Source organism: Rhineura floridana, chromosome 3 (assembly GCF_030035675.1).
Source record: "Rhineura floridana isolate rRhiFlo1 chromosome 3, rRhiFlo1.hap2, whole genome shotgun sequence".
Lineage (NCBI taxonomy): Eukaryota > Metazoa > Chordata > Lepidosauria > Squamata > Rhineuridae > Rhineura > Rhineura floridana.
In genome coordinates this window covers 218722560-218736202 of record NC_084482.1, presented here as the reverse complement: position 1 = coordinate 218736202, position 13643 = coordinate 218722560, and positions in this window count along the sequence as shown.

The window sequence follows — 13643 nt, the reverse complement described above, 5'->3', positions numbered from 1 at the left end:
CTACTATGTGCCAAGATCCATGGCAACACAACAATTTTGGGACAAATCATTTCACTGTTTATGTCCAGAAGATGAGTTGTCCATAAAAGGCTGGACAAGGTGCACAGAGAAGGAGAAAATAGAGACTTTGTCCCAAGAGGAGCTTGAGAGAGCCCTGTCCCAAGATAGCTACATCACTTACAACAGTGTCCAAGCTGTGGCACTTGCCTTAAACTCTGCATATTCATCCAAATCCCAATGGATGTTGAAGGTGGGAAGAGGAGACAGATTGGTATTTCCAGTGCTGCAGCCGTGGCAGGTATTCCTTTTAATTTTTGCAACATGACTGCAAACTGAAATCTACTGTCCAACTCTGGAATCATCATTCTGCATTAAGAGTCAAATATGAGAGTCAAATATAAAAAGCATGCAAACCCTCCCCATTTCTGAGGCGATTCAGTTTGTGAGTCTCCAGACACAGGTCAATGTTTAGCCTGCTCTCGTGACACCAGAAGACACTCCCTCATTCACATGTACCTTCCTGGTGCCCCGAGAGAGACTTACTTTTCTTAGGTGAGGTCGGATGTTCCTCATGACCCCCTCTTCTTTGCAGGGTCTCATTCCATAGGTTTTCCACTGAGGATAGCTTCATGTATATCGGAGTTCCTTCAGACAGGGGAGCTATTCTTAGCTCTTCAAGAATATAAGAATATCCCACCACCTGGATCAGACCAAAACTCAGACTAGACATGGATGAGAATTTTCGCTAAAATCGAACTTGGCACCAGAGTTCCCGATAGTCTGCCAGTTCATCGTCTTTGCGGATCAATCCTGAATGTTGCCACCAGTTTGTTTTTTTTAAATGCATTGAACTTTGCTTTCGTAATGTGAAACTGACCAGACTATCTCTTTGCTTTGCTAACTTGAAACTTAGACACTGGGCAGAGGGAAAGGCACTTTCCTTTCCTTTCCAAAAGGAAATCATTGTTAACCATATAGTGATGTTTTGGAAGGGAAAACTATTTGAATAGGAAAAGCGAAGGACAGCAGAAAAATAACTAATCTGAAATGGAACTAACTGCCAGTTCAACACAATGCAATTGAACAGGCACTAGCAAGCAGATCCCATATCTAGATCAGACCATTATGTTCTCACAATAGCCAACAGATGCATCTGGGAAGCCCACAAACAGGACAAGCAGAGTACAACTCTCCCCACCAAAGACTCCTGAGTGAGCTTAGGAGTCATGGAGTAAGAGGAGAAGTTTTCTTGCAGATCAGTAACCAGTTGAATAACAGGACACAGAGACTAGAAGAAATGAGCAGTTCTCGCAGTGGAGGAATGTAGAAAATGGAGTATCAAGGATGTGTATTTGGCCCTGTGCTGTTAATCTTCTTCATAAACAACCTGGAATTAGGGGTGAGCAGCAGATTGTTCACGTTCATAACACTTTGAGACTGTTTGGTTTCCATTCTTTTCTTTTATTAATACTGTGGAAGTAGGACTACCTCCTCCGTGTTATCAAAATTCTATTTGAAGGGGCTCAGTTGTGATGGCTCCATCTTTTATTCCCACCTCTTCCACCCATTATTTCACATTGCCATTTGGATTGTATAACTGACTGTTTTCTTACTGTTTTTGTTCCTTGTAATATACCTTTTTTAATGTGCTATACTGTAGTTTGCTCTGAAACTCTAATAAATATTTTAAAATAAAACCTCATTTATTTGCTCCATGGTGGTTTAAGTTGGTTTCCCGTAACTTTCCCAGTGTAACCAGTTTTTCTAAGAACTAGTTCAAGGTTCTGGTTTTGGTGTACAAAGCCCTACGCAGCTTGGGACCAGGATACCTGAAAGACCATCTTACCTCTTATATACCCAGTCAATCACTGCGCTCTGCAGGTAAGGACCTCCTGCAGATACCATCTTATCAGGAGGTCCGTTCTGCACAACATAGGAAGCAGACCTTTAGTGTAGTGGCACACACACTAAAATATTAAATATTAGACAGGCACCATCTCTGTTATCTTTTCAGAGTCTACTTAAGACCTTCATCTATCAACAAGCCTTTTAAATAGAGACCTTATCCCAGAATGTGTCTGTGCTGGAATTGCTTTTTAAGCTTTTTTAAAGCTTTTTTTAAAAAGATGTTTTGTTTTACTGTTTTTAAAGAGGTTTTAATATATTTTAAAGTCAGTTTTTATGATATTTTAGAGTGTTCGTAGTTTTGTTTGCTCCTTCTGTGAGGAAGGATGGGATATAAATTTAATAAATAAATAATATATAAAATATGAACTATTATTTAAGCTCATTTTAGCAAAAAAATTATTTTTATTAATTCAAACTTTGTGGTCTTTGTTTCTTCACCACCCATGCCTGTAGCCAAATCACACACTAATTTGATTTGTTCTTGAGGAGACACAAGGAAATATTCTGTTTTTTGGTTGATTTTTTTTAGGCTGTGTGGTGAGATTCCCTTTCACTTGGTGACAGGAGAAAAGTACGGTCTGCTTTCCTGGGATCTCCCCCACATGGCACGGGACTCAGGATGCAGTCTTAGTGTTCAGTCCTGCCATGCGCCAGAGTTTTTTCTAGTACAAGACAATATTTAAAAAATAATTGCTTGAAGGATGCAACTCTGTCTCCCAACCAGGAAAGTCAAAGAAAGACAGATAATGTATTTTGTCTCATATGATTTATTCTGCGGATTTGATCTTTTTTGTTTAATATGATTAATCTAACTTGATACGATATTTCTGGGAAATGATTAGTAAGTATTTAAGAAGAGAAATAGTGTAGAGGGAAAAGCAAGAAATAATTGTAGAAATATGAACTTTCTTTTTTTAAAAAGTATCCAGCTACCAATTAGGAAGAAACAATATAGTCAAAATAATAGTACTAAATAATAATTCTAAGTAGTAAAGTAATAAAATATTATAGCTTCTTATGAAAGTAATGGTGTTGGGGAACTGGATGAATGAGGGATAATGAAACACATCTGTTTATATACTGTAAACAGTAATAGAGGACTGAAACTGTTTCTGAACTTTGAAAAAAATGGCAAAGAAAGACAGGTGGAAGAGGCATCTCCTAGATATGGAGATTAGTTGAAAGGTAGAGAGGTGTACAGGGGCAGAGCAGTATCAGGCTGCATAAGAAAAAAATGCAAGAGACTTTTGACTCAAGCCCCTGCCATACAGAGGGCAGAATGTTGCCAGCAGCAGTTGCGATGGGGAGAAATGAATCACTGGAGTTGCTCTTTTGCCATGAGAAACACCCTGTTCATATAGACTATTTTTTTTTTGTTCTTGTTGTTGGAATCTGGCTTGCCCCATGTCTTCAAGGTGGCTTGGAATGGGTTACTGTGTATTGGAGCAATCCGGAGCAACGACAGTTGTCCAGATGGATCCAGACCGAACTGGCTCCATTTCATAGGTGGTTAGAGTGCAAAAGTCAACAGGGGTGAGGTTCTCAATATGCACGCATGTTTTCTTAACGCTGGTGTATTCTCTGGCATTGTAGTTTCATCCTTTCTTAAGGAAAGTCCAGTTTTCTAACACTTCTGTGGGTGGACTGTATTTGGATGAGAAAGGGGAGCTGGCAGCCGACTACGATATTGTGAACTGGGTGCTTTTCCCCAATAAATCTCGTGGCAGAGTGAAAGTTGGGAGTCTAGAGAGAGAGGCATCCTCAGACCTGAAGCTCACTGTTAACCTGGAAGCCGTTGTGTGGCCCGTGTACTTTAACAAGGTATAGGACATTACCTGTGCCATTTTTTAAATTAACAACTCAATTGAATTATAAAGTGTGGTTATTTCCCCCAAATCCTAACTAACTCTTCCCCCCACAAAGCTGGAAAGGGGGCAGATCCTCCTAGAGCTCACACACTATACTTGACTGGAGTGAGCAATAAAGATCGCATACACTGTCCCTGACTGAGTGATGGGAAGTATCGGGAAGTCCGCTTGCTTCTTGTTGCTTAATGCCCACCTCATCCAAATCTTCCTATTTTAAGGATTATTTTCCCTCTTTTACTTTTTAAAAGATGATGTTTCTCTGCTTAGGTAGTGAGACATTGTCTGTGGTTGCACCTATTTTGCGGATGCACCAGTCAATGAGGGCCTACCCACTTTGCTACTACAGAAATAAATTGGGGACATGCAAGAAATCAGGAGGCAGAGAGCTATGGGAGCTCTGTCTTCCTTCTGATTGTGAAGAGCAAAGTAGGCATGTTCTCCAGCCAGGGGGTATATCGTGGGAGCACCGTAAACCACTCCTCTCCATGCTGTAATGCCACAACCAAAGATTGAGTGACATGTCACCATTGTAGAGTGCTGTAGAGAAAGGGACGTTCTAGGCTTTTATGCAGTGTCACAGTTGATATTATGCAATATTATGATATTGATATTGTGACTGCCTTTTTTCTGCCTTTCTTCTTTCATCTTTAAAAGATGATGTTTCTCTGCATAAGTAGTGAGTCATTGTCTGTGGTTGCCATTTTGCGGATGCACCAGTCAACGAGGGCCCACCCACTTTGCTTCTATAGGAATAAACTGGGGACATGCAAGAAATCAGGTGGTGGAAGGCTGTGGGAGCCTTGTCTTCCTTCTTGTAAAGAGGGACGTGGGGATAGCCTCCAGCCAGGAGGTATATCATGGGGGCAGAGGCCCAAATGTTGAGTGATGTGTCGCTGTTATAGAGTGCTCTAGAGACAGGGAGGTCATAGGTTTTTATGCAATGTATAATTTTATGCAATGTATAAGTGTATATGAATGAAATGAATTATGCCTGCCTTGATATAGTCGCCTGATCTTGGAAAAGTGATCGTAATCCTTTAAACTTGTGCCATCAGAGCCTATATATTTATATAAATATTTACAAACACTTTAATATGAGGTAATCTTTATCAGTTGGAGAAAAATGCTTCTTATAGCAAATATTTTGCCATTTATTTTTAAAAAACACGTGCTGCTCTAAGAGGAGAAAGTGGTGATATTTAGCAAATGCAAATAAAATAAAAATTATTTTGTGTCTAAATTTGAGGTGCCCCTTGAGTTGGGTCAAGATCAATTGGCCATCATGGTTGCCCTCCGTCTGATTGGTTCTGAGTTTGACCTGACATTATGGAACAGCAAAACCCTGTGCACCAAAGTAGACTCTCAGTCATGCACTTGTGCGTTTACTTAAAAGAAGGGAGGGGTTTGTGTTCCTTTCAGTTTGTTCCTTTCCAAACTCTTATGATTCACTCTCATACTCCTAATAATTTTTTCTTGATGCACCTTGTCTTTATGGTAAGACTGTGCCTCGCTCAAGGTGTACAGAAAGTTGTCATCCTGGATACGTCAAAGTGGCTAAAGAGGGAGAGCAGGTTTGCTGCTATGATTGTGCTCCGTGTGCAGAAGGGACAATCTCAACTCATGAAGGTGGGTGACTCCAAGGGAGAGGGCATTCCTTGGGAGAATAGAAATAGGGCAAAGATTTACCCAGAGACACTTCCTGTGAAGATTCTAAAGACATGTTTTTACAATAATTTTTATTCAAATTTTCAAAAAACATACAAAACAAAATCATAAAACATTCAAAGACAAAAAACAAAACAAAACAAAAATGATTAAACAAAAAAATAAAATGTTGACTTCCCATTTGTCGCAGATCAAATCAGTTGTAGGTCTACAATATATAACAATCCTGTCTCTTAAATTATATTATAAAATCACTTTCTTCCTGTAGTTATCTTAATTAATCATCAAATCTCATAAACATTACTTTATTCTTTCCACAAAAAGTCAAAGAGAGGTTTCAATTCTTTAAGAAATATATCTATCAATTTTTCTCCAAATAAACATGTCGATTAATCCATCTCGTTAATAATAATAATAATCTTATTGTCATAACCATAGTCCAAATAAACATATCGATTAATCCATCTCACCAAAATCTGTTAGGTCCAATAATTTCAATAGCCATTATTCCATTATCCCTATTAATTCCATCTTCCATCTTCCATAGTAAAGACATGTTTTGAATATGGATCCTTTCTTGGCTTGTTGTTGTTATGTGCCTTCAAGTTGATTACGACTTATGGCGACCCTTTGAGTCAGTGACCTCCAAGAGCATCTGCCATGAACCATCCTGTTCAGATCTTGTAAGTTCAGGTCTGTGGCTTCCTTTATGGAATCAATCCATCTCTTGTTTGGCCTTCCTCTTTTTCCACTCCCTTCTGTTTTCCCCAGAATGATTGTCTTTTCTAGTGAATCGTGTCTTCTCATGATGCATCCAAAGTATGATAACCTCAGTTTCATCATTTTAGCTTCTAGTGACAGTTCTGGTTTAATTTGTTCTGACACCCAATTATTTGTCTTTTTCGCAGACCATGGTATGCACAAAGCTCTCCTCCAGCACCACATTTCTTGGCTACTGTAATTCCAATCTCCATAATGCAGCATTTCTCAGACTGTGGCGAGGTGGCAGTCAGTGGGCCTCAGTCCTCTTTCAGATGGGCTTCAGCACCACGGCCCATCAACTAGATGTCCTATTGGTTTTTGGTTGAACCACTACCAAGCATCAGTAGCTCACGGCATTCACTGTGAATGGGTTTCACAGTTGAGAGTGAGAGCTGGCTGGAGGTTGCAACATGGCGCGGTTGCACCATTCAGGGAAGAGAAGGGAAGAGAGGATAGAGAGGAAGAGAAGGAGGAGGAAAGTGAGAAGGGCAGCTGGACTGAGGGAGCTGAAAAGGATGTTTCGTGCTCATAACTCCACATGCCAGTCCTCCTTCCTTCCCAGCTGGCGTCCAGCCAGAATGAGCCCAAGTGATGTTGCTGCCTGTGGCTAAGGACAATCTCTCTCTCTCTCTCTCTCTCAAAGGAAATGCTGTTATAGGAGGAGCAAATGACCAATGCTTCTCCGTGTAGTTGGCAGTCAGACTCCATGGGTGAGGATGATCTGCTCAGTCCTGCCCAGGACCCAAGCACAGGGTTGGAAGAGGTCATGGAACAGCTCAGCAATTCTTTCCCAAGTACAAGAGGCCACAATGTAGGCAGCCTCTGTCACGTGGCAGATGACTTGGGACGAGCGATGGAAACCTTAGTGACCATGATGACAGACAACAAGGTGTGTTTTACAACTTCAGTACTCACATGGTTTTCATAATATTCATATGACAAAAGGATTAGACTGTAAGAGTTTACATGAAAACAAATCTATATTTTTGTGAAAGGTAGTGGTACTATACTGTAGATTTCAGCAGTTTCTTAAGTCTGTTATTGTTTTGTTAACAATGGCAGGTTTTGCAGATCTATGCAATTGTACAAAAAAATAAGAAAACTACATGTAAAATCTTGATAGCTACATAACTTGCCATTCCTTTCTATGGGACGCATTTTGGGTTGTTAAAAAAAATTATAACCGTTATAAAGAAAGATTGTAAACAAAGTGTGCTTTATAAAAAAAGTTTATATAAATCCCTGTTAAAAAACACAAAACAGTGCATTTGTTTAGAATCACTTCAGCTCTGTAATTGTACCAGACGTATATTCATGTTCTGTGTCCTTACCATAGAATTTCTGCAACACCAAAACTATCAATGTACATTTCTTATTGTTTTGTGTCTGACTAGCACTGGCATAAAAAATAATACTGTCCCAAACCTCCAGTTGAGGCAGCTTTTCCATCTCCTTCCAAGTAGAAATTAAATCTTATAGGAATTTATCCAGCTAGTTTATTGATTGTAAGTCACTTTGGGTTCATTTTTTGTGAAGAAAAGTGACAGACAAACAACCAAAATAAATAAATAAATGTAAAAGGGGGGATTTGAAATCAACCGGAAGTGGGGGGTTTTTTGGGGGGATGACAAATTGAGTATGCAAGGAGAAAAGTTGAAGAAAATGACAGCGGAGGAGTAAAAAAGTGCTAAGAGACATGTGAGGGAGGGAAGAAAATTTTAAATAATCTTCACTTAGAATATACTCCTGGATCAGTATATTCTGCCTAAAATAGCGGGGGCTAAGTCATAATGTTTTTAGATACACTCTTTGTACTTAACTTGAGAAAAGCTGGACTTTGGAACCCTCTGCCACAAGGAAATTGCTGAGGCAACGTCTGTAGCAATTTGCCTAGAAATTGTGATTGATGGGCTCAGTAATTTTCATGTATATCGAACAGGCCCTGAGGAAAGTCTGAGAACTCCTGTCATACCATTGAGTGGAAAGGAATGACAATGGAAAGCAAGCTGCAGGAGATCAAGGATGGAGAGGGTTTGATGGAGGCTGGCCATATTGCACACTGCTTTTGGGGTGGCAATGACCGTCTGTTCTATGTGTCGATTTCTAAAGAGATAGGCCTGTTTCCACTCCGTTTATTCTGGATTATAATCTTTCACTCTGAAATTTATATTGTATGGAAGGCAATAGAATAAAGTCTGCCCTCTTTTTTTCAGATGCAGATGAGTGCACCAAATGTCCAGAAGATCAGCATTCAAATAAGGACCAAGATCAATGTGTACCCAAGTTAATCACTTTTCTGTCTTATGAAGAATATTTTGGGATCCTCTTGGCTTTCTTTGCCCTCTTCTTGTCTTTAACCACAGGCGTTGTGTTAGGAATTTTCATTAAATACTTAGAAACGCCAATAGTCAAAGCCAACAACCAGGACCTCTCCTTCATCCTCCTTGTTTCCCTGCTGCTTTCCTTTTTGTCTTCTTTCCTGTTCATTGCTTGGCCAAGTAAAGTAACTTGCCTTCTCCGACAAACTGTCTTCAGTGTCATCTTCTCAGTTGCTGTCTCTTCTGTTGGCAAAAACCATCACTGTGGTGCTGGCCTTCCTGGCCACAAAGCCAGGGAACAGGGTGAGGAAATGGCTGGGGAGGAGTCTGGCCAACTCCATTGTCATTTCCTGTTCCAGTGTCCAAGCTGTCATCAGCACCATCTGGCTGGTGACCTATTCCCCATTCCCAGAGTCAGACATGCACTCCCAGCCTGGACACATCATTCTGAAATGCAATGAAGGATCTGCCACTGTGTTTTATGTTGCCCTTGGCTACATGGGCTTCCTGGCTGCCATCTGCTTCACGGTGGCTTTCCTAGCCAGGAAGCTGCCTGGGGCCTTCAATGAAGCCAAGCTGATCACCTTCAGCATGCTGGTCTTCTGCAGTGTTTGGGTCTCCTTTGTGCCCACCTACCTGAGCACGAAGGGGAAATACATGGTAGCCGTGCAGGTCTTCTCCATCTTGGCCTCCAGTGCTGGGCTTCTGGGCTGCATCTTCATGCCCAAGTGCTACATCATTGTATTGAGGCCAGATCTGAATACAAAGGAGCATTTGACGACAAAAACTAGAGACGGCATCTGATTCTTCAAATATCCATTGATATCCAGCACAGCAGTGATGATACCCATAGACTTCTCATGTGAATGTTGTTCCTTGTGTTGTTCCCTGTGTGTAAATCTGTCTTCCTAGCAGCATGGTAGTCAGAGCTTGGAAAAGTTACTTTTTTGAAGTACAACTTCCATCAGCCCCAGCCAGCATGGCCACTTTATTGGGCTCATGGGAGTTGTAGTTCAAACAAGTAACTTTTCCAAGCTCTGATGGTAGTGCTATTTTCAGCAGTGGTTTTGTGTCCTGACTTTCCTCTAATGTGTCGTTGCACTCTTAAAGCACAAGTCAGAAACCTATTCTTGCCTAATGCAAGGCTCTGTTAAACAATAAATTGTCCTGCATCCTGTTCTCATGGTTGCTAACTAGATGCCTAGGGGTAGCCCACAAACAGACATGAGCCCAATAGCAGTCTCCCTTCCTACTGTTTCCAGCAACTGAGAGAGCATAGCCATAATGGCTCGTAACCACTCATTGCCGCCACACCCAGCCTGTGGCTCCCCAGCCAAGGATGGGGAAGCAAATTCTCCCTTCTTGCTAAGCAAGCCTTGGGTGTGCACTCAACCTGCACATCTGCGCCTCAGCATGCATCCTCTTCATCTGCCCCAAACTCCATGCCAAGGGGCATGCAACCACACCACTCCAAATGTCGTGAAAATGCCACAAAAGCAGCTTTAAAAGAGGGGAGGAAAGATGCTGCATTAGCGGAACACCGGTAAGCGGAGCACCGGTAAGCAGGGCCCTACTGTACTTAGATGTGCAGCAGCCAAGGCCAGCACCTTGTAGTCATTTTTTTTTAAAAAAGGAATTGACATATAACTGTAGTGATTACTTTTGAGAAAAAGTAATCAGTTACTTTCAGAGCAATTGCAATTTTAACAGTAATTACCACTTTTGGGGCCATGTAACTGTAACTTATTACTTTTTAAAAGTAATCTTCCAAGCTCTGGGACCAGGATACCTGAAATACCATCTTATCACTTATATACACAGTCGATCACTGCGCTCTGCAGGTGAGGGCCTCCTGCAGATACCATCTTATCAGGAGGTCAGTTATGCACAATATAGGAAGTGGACCTTTAGTGTGGCAGCACCTACCCTGTGGAATTCCCTCCCCTTAAATATTAGACAAGCACCATCTCTGTTATCGACACCTATTGAAGACCTTCTTCTTTCAATAAACCTTTTAGGTTGAGATCTTATCCCAGTCTGTGTCTGTGTTGGAATTGCTTTGTAATATGTTTTAAAACTTTTTTTTAAAAAATGATGTTTTTAAACTATTTTAAAGAAAAGGTGTCTTGAAAGCTTTAAAAGGTTTTTAAAGATGTTTTGATTTAATGTATTTTAAAGTCTGTTTTTATGATGCTCACTGGGTTACCTTGGGCCAGTCACTGCCTCTCAGCCTCAGAGAAAGGCAATGGTAAAACCACCTCTGAATACCGCTTACCATGAAAACCCTATTCATAGAGTCACCATAAGTCGGAATCAACTTCAAGGCCGTCCATTTCCATTTTCAAAATGTTTTAGGGAGGAAGGGCAGGATATAAATCAAATAAATAAATAAATAATTTTTAATAAATAATTTTTAGGGAATGGGACATTTTCAATCAGGCAACTACAAAATATTCTATTCAGGAAATGAGAAATTAAGAAATGGGGTTTCTTTAATAGTGAGAAGTGATGTAGCAAAAGCAGTTAGGAGCTATAACGCAAGGTCTGAGCGAGTGATATCAATGAGACTTAACGGGAAACCTATTAACGTAACCATCATCCAAGTCTATGCTCCAACAGCAAACGCAGAAGAAGAGGAATTGGAGAGATTTTATGCAGAAGTACAGGAAAACATTGGTCACACACCAAAACAAGATGTGCTGATAATCATGGGGGACTGGAATGCAAAAGCAGGGAACAGAGAAGAACAAGGAATTGTGGGGAAATGGGGCTTAGGAGACAGAAATGAAGTAGGGGAAAGACTTATTGAATTCTGTGAAGCCAATAATTTGTTTCTTGCAAACTTATATTTTGAGCAACTAAAAAGATGACTGTACATGTGGACATCACCAGATATAGGAATCAAATTGATTATATAATCGGTAGCAGAAAATGGAGAACTTCCATACTTTCCGCAAAAAGAAGACCAGGAGCAGATTGCAGTACAAATTATGTTAATATCGAAAATCAAAGTAAAGCTAAAGAACAAAGCAATCATAATGCCAAAATAAAATTTAAATAACATCCCAGAAGAATATAAAGATCAAATAAGGAACAGGTTTGAGGCAACTTAGTTGACAGAAAACCAGAAGAACTATGGATTGAAGTCAGAGACATTATCAGGGAAGAATGCAAGAAGACAATACCTCCAGTTAAAAAGAGAGAAAGACCTCAATGGATGACTGAAGAAACTCTTAAAATGGTTAGAGAAGGAAAGCAAAAGCAAAAGGAGATAGAAACACGGCTAGAACCCTAAATGAAACAATATAGCGACTAGTATGTAAGGACAAAGAGAACAATTACAATAGTTATTGTATAGAAAGAGGACAACTAAAAAGCTCCCTATTCCAAAAGAGTAGAGAAATTAAAAGGAAATTCAAACCAAGAGTAGGGATGTTGAATAATCAACAGGGGAACACACTGACTGACCGAGATGAAATAAAAGATGGAAGCAATACACTGAAGACCTCTATAAAAGAGATGCCAGGATGACAGATTCATTCACGGAGGAACCATATGATGAAGAACCAGCAATTTTTGAATGTGAGGTGAAAGCTGCTCTTAAAATACTTGGAAGAAACAAATCACCAGGAACATATGGCATACCAATAGAGTTGCTACAAGCTACTGAGACTGAATCTGTCCAAAATTTGACAAAAAGTTGTCAACAAATAAGGAAAACTAGGTGCGCCTGGCACCAACACTGTTATCTTTTCAGCAGCAGGTCAAGACTTTCCTCTTCTCCCAGGCATTTTAGCATGTGTTTTAAATTGTTTTAAAAATATGTGTTTTAAACTGTATATTTGTTTTAATGTTTTTGGTTGCTGGAAACCGCCCAGAGAGCTTCGGCTATGGGGCAGTATACAAGTGCAATAAATAAATAAATAATATAATATAAATATACATGCCTAAATATCCATGCTTTCTAGAAGTGTGATATTCAAGAGTAAGGACACGGGTAGGGTTTTATGCCTTTTGCTAAATCTTGTCCAGCTCTACAATATCTTTTTTGAAGTGCATGGCTGGAACCATACACAGTATTACATCCTATATTTTGCATCCTTATATTTGTATAATGGCATTTTGAGATTTTGAGTTTCATTGTCAATGTGTTTGTTAATGATCCATAATACGGAATTCCTCCTGCTCAAAGCTATGCGATACAGTGGGGCAGCCTCTTAATTGATCTATTTACTAAGACTCCGAGGTCTCGTTCCTGATGGCCCCCTGCCGCTTCAGAACCCAGCAGTACACACAAGAGAAGATCTCTTGGTTCAGAAAATGGCTTTTGGGCTCAGGCTTCTGGGTAAAGGGCAGGCCTGGCTGAAATAGGTTTCTTCCCAGGTTTCTCTAATTGGCCCTGCGAAATCATCCTATGCACCTTGGGCCAGTCACTGCCTCTCAGCCTCAGAGGGAGGCAATGGTAGACCACCTCTGAATACCACTTACCATGAAAACACTATTCATAGGGTTATCATAAGTGGGAGTCAACTTGAAGGCAGTCCATTTCCATTTTTATCTCTGATACGAGCTGCACTTCAAAGCCCTTCTGGCACCGATAATTGGAATCACAGACCCCTGTGACGAGAGTCACATACACCAGACTCTAAAAACGCAGAAGTAAGCCCCAATGAGTTCAACAGGACTTACTTCCAGGTAAATTAACTCCTGGGAGGAAGGGCAGGATATAAATCTAATAAATAAATCAGTTAAACTGTTGATAAAAAAAAAATAGAAAGGCAACTAGTAATATACTAGAGCTCATGCTTTCCTTTCACAAAAAGGGGTTGTCATGCTGATCAAAATGTGTTTTAGTTGAAAGGGGGGCAAGAGGGAGGGGTGAGGTTTCAAGAGGAAAGGGAGTCAAGGGCCCCACTAATACCATGTGCCCAAGGGCCCCTAGAACCTTGCGAGCTAGCCCTAATCTGCGGCAGGGAGTGCCAGTGGGGAGTGAACACACACAGCCAAATGAATTTTATCTTAAACCCGAAAGAGCAAAAATAGCGGAAAAGCCTGTGTGGGCCCTGCTGTCGATTCAGAAATAAAATGGGAACATTTCTTTCGTAACACATTTATGCATTGT